Here is a 7629-nt window from a genome sequence, read left to right as displayed (position 1 = left end):
CATACTTTTCGATTCTTTTTTGTGTTCTTTCCTAATATTACATTTTCTGACTAAAATTAATATTTTGAACTAATTCTCAACTGTAAAAAAACAAATATTGATAGAAAGATTTAACCAGACTTATTTTACAATCAATTCTGTCTATCTATATATATAAAAGCTAGCTGTTTGGGTGGCGCTTCGCGCAAAACCAACACCTAGTTGGTGGGGGTGCTTCGCGCCCCCCCCAAGCCCCCCCCCCCCCGCGCTGAAATGAAAGCTTCCTTATATTGCAAAATCTTTTATTGCGATTTTAATGTAATTCATTTTATTGGAATATTATTGTAATTTAATTATTGCAATTTTAATGTAATGTAATTTAATCCAATTTTCATGAAATTTTATTTGTATATCTGTGGTGTTCTTTACTATAATATAAAAACAAAATCATAAACAGGAAAAACGTATGGCTTTTTCTTATTTGGAACTAGCTGTTGGGTTAGCGCTTCGCGCCACCTCCTCAAGCCCCCCCCCGCACGCGTAAGTCGCTACGCGCCATATTAGTTACACGCCATTGTAGTTGTGTCCCTGTGTACCACCTATGAATATAGATAGATTTATATATGTGTTTCGAACTACGTAAAACATGCGAATATACAACATTTTTGGCTTTCCCATTGTCTGTGCATATACAAAGCCTTATGTACTAATAATGACGTCATAGGCAAACGCTCTTTTTACAAACAAACAAACATGCATACACACAACTCATTTTTGTATAGATAGATAGAGAGATACAATACAAATTAACTGCGTAAAACTTGCGAATTCTTCACTGTCCAATTGTCGTTGCATATAAATAGATTGTCAGGTTTACCAACCCTTGAACATGCAACGTACAATTGTCCATGGGAAAAACAATCAGTATTAAGATCTATACCACATTTTTCTAATGATCGAGCTTGAGCTTTGTTGATGGTGATTACAAATGCTAATCGAATTGGGAATTGCAATCTTTTAAATTGAAAAGGCAGATCCATTGAAATCATGGGAATGCGAGGAATAAGAACAGCCTCACCCTCAAAAGGCCCTGTCAAGATTGTGGCCTCTATTACGTTTTCCATTGTGTTTTTACGGCAAGTCGCGTGCCATTGCAAAGCTTTGGTGGGTTGATATTTCTTAACAGTATTATTGGTACGCCTATTTTTAGTTGTAGCACGTGTGGTGGAAACCCTGAAAGATCCACGGAATTTAAAAATTCAGATGGATAATTAACCGCCTCATTTGGTTCCCAAACTGTGTCGACTGACTTGTAAAGGACTGTCTGGTCTCGAATCTTGGTCAAAACAATATTGTTGATTTCGTGGATATCTATATTTTTGGGTGCAAGAATCGCTCTTTCACTTAGCCATTTATTATTTTTATAATTGTTTAGAATATTCGGAAATACTTTTTCAATCAATTCATTTTTGGACGTCACTAAATTACAGAATTCAGCAGGTAGTTGTATACGTCCTGAAATTGAGTCTACTGGAAGCTTTCCGTTTCCAATTGCCAGCAATTGATCTGAAAATGTTTGACCAGAGTCATCGTTTTGCAATCGGACACGCATATTTGTAGTTAATTTTAATGTTTTTACGTGTGCCCATAAATTAGAATTTTCAGGCAAGCATTCATTTCGTCTGCAGGGGTTGATCTAGGTATTTTAAGTAATGTTTGCCTGAAATCTCCCGCAAGCAATAATAATGTGCTGCCAAAGGGTTTCGAATTCCCTCGCAAATCTTTCAAACATTGATCCAGAGCCTCGAGCGATTTTTTGTGTGCCATTGTGCACTCGTCCCAAATAATAAGTTTGCATTGCTGCAATACTTTACCCATCCCAGATGATTTAGAAATATGGCACGTGGGAGTTTCTGTAGAATGCAAATTCAGAGGCAATTTCAAAGCGGAATGAGTAGTTCTTCCACCAGGCAGCAACGTTGCAGCTATTCCGGACGAGGCAATTTCCAACGCTATATCATTTTTTGATCGAATTGATGCCAGAATCAGTTTTATTACAAATGTTATACCAGTACCTCCTGGCGCATCCAAAAAGAAAATTTCTCCAACGTTGTTATCGACACAATGCATTATCGTATCATAAATGTCTTTTTGTTCCAAAGTTAACTTGGAAATGTTATTTTGTACATACGACAGTAGATCACTCGTACTGTAACTTTGTTCACGATTCAATTCTACAAATGTCGAAACAGCAGCGGTACGATTAGGTGAAGGCATTCCCAAATCCTGAAGAGGTTTGTTTACCATACATACGTACAAATCCATATATATATATATATATATATATATATATATATATATATATATATATATATATATATATATATATATATATATATATATATATATATATATATATATATATATATATATATATATATATATATATATATATATTATATATATATATATATATATATATATATATATATATATATATATATATATATATATATATATATATATATATGTATATATATATATATATATATATATATATATATATATATATATATATATATATATATATATATATATATATATATATATATAATAAGTTGTCTGTGTGTGTGTGTGTGTCGACTGACGTCATTTTGTCGACTGACGTCATTATAAGGATTGAGCTGTATGCGTCATGAAGTTGTTTGTCGACTGAGGTCATGTTTGTCAACTGATGAAATTACATACGGGGACACCGGGACACAAATGACAACCGGGACACAGGGAATATAAATGACGACCGGGAACCTCAAAGACAAATTACAGACTGGGAAACCCGGACACAAATCACGACCAGGACACAGGGAATTTAAATGACGACCGGGACACAGACACACAACTACAACGGGGACGCCGGGGGCAGAGGCGGGATATATAAATGATTACCGGGACACGGGGATTGTTCGGATAGAAATTACAGACCGGGACATCGGGACACAAATGACGATCAGGACACTGGGACACAGGGAATATAAATGATGACCGGGAAACTCAAAGAAAAATTACAAACTGGGACACCAGGACACAAATGACGACCGGCACACTGGGACACAGGGAGTATAAATGATGACCGGGACACTCAAAGATAAATTACAAACTGAGACACCGGGACACAAATGACGACCGGGACACAGGGAATATAAATTACGACCGGGACTCAGGGACACATCATTAGAATAATGAGGTTTAGATCTGAATACGGATTGTTTTTCCCATGGACAATTATATGTTGCATATTCAAGAGTCAGTAAACCTGACAGTCTATTTATACGCAACATATATATATATATATATCTATATATATAAAAATAAGTTGTTTGTCTGTCTGTCGACTGACGTCATTAGGATTGAGCTGTATGTCGTCATGAAGTTAGTTGTCGTCATGTTTGTTATGACGACGTCATGTTTGTCAACTGATGAAATTACAGACCTAAAAATAAGTTGTTTGTGGGTTATGTCTGTCTGTCTGTCTTTCGAGTGACGTCATGTTGTCATGAAGTTAGTTGTCGTCATGTTTGTTATGACGATGACGTCATTAAAAGTATTTAAGAAAATCGTTCAAAGACAAATTTTTAATTGTAAGAAGATCGTGGACGGAAAAATATTTAATCGTAAAATGACTGAAGAACCTACAGAGGCAACAGACACAAAACTTTCGAGTTACGTCATGTCATCATGTCGTCATGTCATAATGAAGTTAGTTGTTGTCATGTTCGTTATGACGATGAGGTCATTAAAAGTATTTGAGAAAATCGTTCTTAGACAAATTCTTAATTGTAAGAAGATCGTGGACGGAAAAATGTTTAATTGTAAAATTATTGAAGAGCCTACAATGGCAACCGACACACAACTTATTTATATATATATATATATATATATATATATATATATATATATATATATATATATATATATATATATATATATATATATATATATATATATATATATATATATATATATATATATATTTATATATATTTATATCTATATATATATCTATATATATAAAAATAAGTTGTCTCTGGATGTGTCTGTCTGTCGGGTGACGTCATGTTTGTGTGTTGACTGACGTCTTGAAGTTAGTTGTCGTCATTTTTGTTATGACGGTGACGTCATTAAAGATATTTAAGACATGCGTTCACGTAGAAATCTATTAATGTTTAACTTTAAAATGGCTGATGAACTTGCAATGGCAACAGCCGAGGAAGATGCTCAAAGAGTCTATGCCAAAAAACTTGCTGCTGATAGAGAAAGTAAGAAAAGAAAGCGTGCCGATGAATCAAAAGAACAGCAAGGAAACAGGCTTGAGGCTGAAAGAGAATGTAAGAAAAGAAAGCGTGCCGAGGAATCAAAAGAACAGCAAGGAAACAGGCTTGACGCTGATAGAGAAAGAAAGAACAGAAAGCGTGCCGAGGAACTAACAGAGCAACGCGAAACCAGACTTGCTGCTAAAAGAGAAAGTGAAAAAAGAAGGCATACCGAGGAACTACCAGAGTAACATGAAACCAGACTTGCTGCTAAAAGAAAAAGCGAAAAAAAAAGGCGTGCCGAGGAATCACAAGAACAGCAAGAAATCAGGCTTGCTGCTGATAGAGAAAGTAAGAAAAGAAAGCGTGCCGAGGAATCAGAGCAACCTGAAAGTTATCGCCTGGCATTCAGGTACAGCCAAGTCGATGATTATAGCTTGAGTAGATGTGTTCAAATCGGGACTATGTCTAAAATTTGTCCCTTTTGCAAGGCCTTGAAATTCAATGGTTAAACAATGGGAATGTGTTGTGCCTCAGGAAAAGTTAAACTTCCTCTATTGGCTGCACCACCAGAGCCATTGAAGACTTTCCTTACTTGAACTACGTCAGAATCTAAGCGTTTTTTGTCAAAAATCAGAAAATATAACTCATTTTTCCAAATGACGTCGTTTGGAGCCCAAATCGAAAATCCAGATCAATTTGTGTCTACTTTCAAAGTAAAAGGGCAAATTTATCATAGAGCAGGGTCCCTTCTACCATTCTCAGGCGAGAATCATAAATTTTTACAATTGTACTTCATCAGTGATAGAAATTCTGAATTGAATGCACGTTGCGAAATTTCTCCCAAAGTTGAAAGGACAAGCGTTTTCCAATTGCAACATCTTTTCCACGAAAATAATAATTTAGTGCGTCAGTTCAAAACAGCCATCGATTTGATGCCTACTGATACGCATAAAATTGTTATTTCCGCTGACAAAACGCCTTCTGGCTTACATTGCGTAGATACAATGCTCCAACTATCGACGAAGTGGCAATCGTTATGGTCGGTGATCAGTTTTTACCTCGAGATATTATTCTTCATAAGCGAAACGCTCAGTTGTTAAGAATTGCTGAAACTCATCGATGCTACGGTGCCCTACAATATCCTATCATTTTTTGGGATGGAGCCGACGGCTATCACTTTAATATTAAATTGATGAATCCAGCCACTAACAAACAAATGAATAAGAAATGCAGTGCAATGCATTATTATACCTATAGACTAATTATTCGGCAGGATGAAGAAAATCATATTTTAAAATGCCGTCAATTGTTTCACCAATACGTCGTTGATATGTATGCTAAAATTGAATCAGAACCTTCGCTATATATCCGCCTGAATCAGACCAAGCTCCGCTCTGAACAATACATTCATTTGCGAGATGCAGTTGTAAATGACGGTAATACCACAAACGTGGGAAGATTAACAATTTTACCTTCGTCATATGCTGGCAGTCCCCGTCATATGCATGAATATGCTCAAGATGCTATTGCGTACACATGTTTGTTTGTTTGTAAAAAGAGCGTTTGCATATGAAGTCATTATTAGTACATAAGGCTTTTGTATATGCACAGACAATGGGAAAGTCAAGAATGTTGTATATTCGCAAGCTTTACGTAGTTTGAAACACATATATAAATCTATCTATATTCACAGGTGGGACACAGGGACACAACTACAATGGCGCGTAACTAATATGGCGCGTAACGACTTACGCGCGCGGGGGGGCTTGGAGGGGGGCGCGAAGCACCCCACCAACTAGGTGTTGGGGTGGCGCGAAGCGCTATATATATATATATATATATATATATATATATATATATATATATATATATATATATATATATATATATATATATATATATATATATATATATATTCAAAGGTGGGACACAGGGACACAACTACAATGGCGCGTAACTAATATGGCGCGTAACGACTTACGCACGCGGGGGGGCTTGGGGGGCGCGAAGCACCCCACCAACTAGGTGTTGGGGTGGCGCGAAGCGCTATATATATATATATATATATATATATATATATATATATATATATATATATATATATATATATATATATATATCTCTATTCAAAGGTGGGACACAGGGACACAACTACAATGGCGCGTAACTAATATGGCGCGTAACAACTTACGCGCGCAGGGGGGCTTGGGGGACGCGAAGCGCCCCACCAAATAGGTGTTGGGGTGGCTTGAAGCGCCACCCCAACGGTTAGTCTTCTATAATAACTAAAGTGTAGTCATAAATTTCTCATGTAAAATCAAAAGTCATATCTGACGTCTCTAACCGTTTTCGATGGAGTATATCTTCGGACATTTTTGATTTATATTTTTCCCATAACTCTGTAGGAGCTGATGGAGAGCAAGTTGTTAGTATGATGCCAAACAATGCACGAATTGGACTTGGAGTTGAGGTTTCGCACTCGTCATTGATGCAGTTATCCCAGTGTTGGCCATTCTCCAATAAATTCAGAGCTTGGCATGCTTTACGGTAAGTGTCTTGTATAGTACCGTTTACAGTTCTCAAATACTCAAAGGACGTTGGACCGGGTACATTCACCAAAAGCAGGCGTAGAAAGATGCATTCATGTTGATTTGGGTGAACGGTGTAAAGTCTTCCTATCGTGGTATCTTTGAAGATGGTAGGTTGACAGTCGACTAACTTACCCTGTTTTTGACGTTCAATTACTTTATTTTTAGTATTCCACGTGTAATACGAAGGCACTTCAGTATACAGCAGTTTTTTTGCAAAAGAATCACTTTTGCATAGAGAAAAGAAAGCAGTTATCTTTGTATCCAGTGGATTCAGGGCTCTTTGTTGCACGTTGGATACCGAAAAAAAGTTAACTAAACTGAAAGTAAGCTTAACAAAGTTTCAATTTTTCTGTTGCTGTAAACCACTCCCATAAAGATGCGAGATACAACAGATGCGCCAGAGCGACAGCTGAATACAGTTAGGACAGTACTTTTCTGTTAAACGTATGCTTAACGGAAGCTAATTTGGCATAGCTGAGTCTAATTGCCTTACGTATATGTTCTACTAAAAGAGTTCTAACGCTTGTTATACTCCATCCGTAATTGCTACCGAGGTATTTCAGCTGGGTTTTTTTCTGCCCCAGAGACAACAACATATAAAGGGGCGGGGCAAATTAGGGCTGAATTTTGTATGCATGGCCGTGAACTAATAACTAAAAACTCTGTTATCTTAGTCTTTACACTGAAGCCTAAACAATCATATCCACAAGTTAGCTGGTCTAGATTGCCATGGAGAGTCGAAAGGT

Source organism: Artemia franciscana, chromosome 19, assembly GCF_032884065.1.
Source record: "Artemia franciscana chromosome 19, ASM3288406v1, whole genome shotgun sequence".
NCBI lineage: Eukaryota > Metazoa > Arthropoda > Branchiopoda > Anostraca > Artemiidae > Artemia > Artemia franciscana.
Note: the sequence above shows the minus strand (reverse complement) of the source record.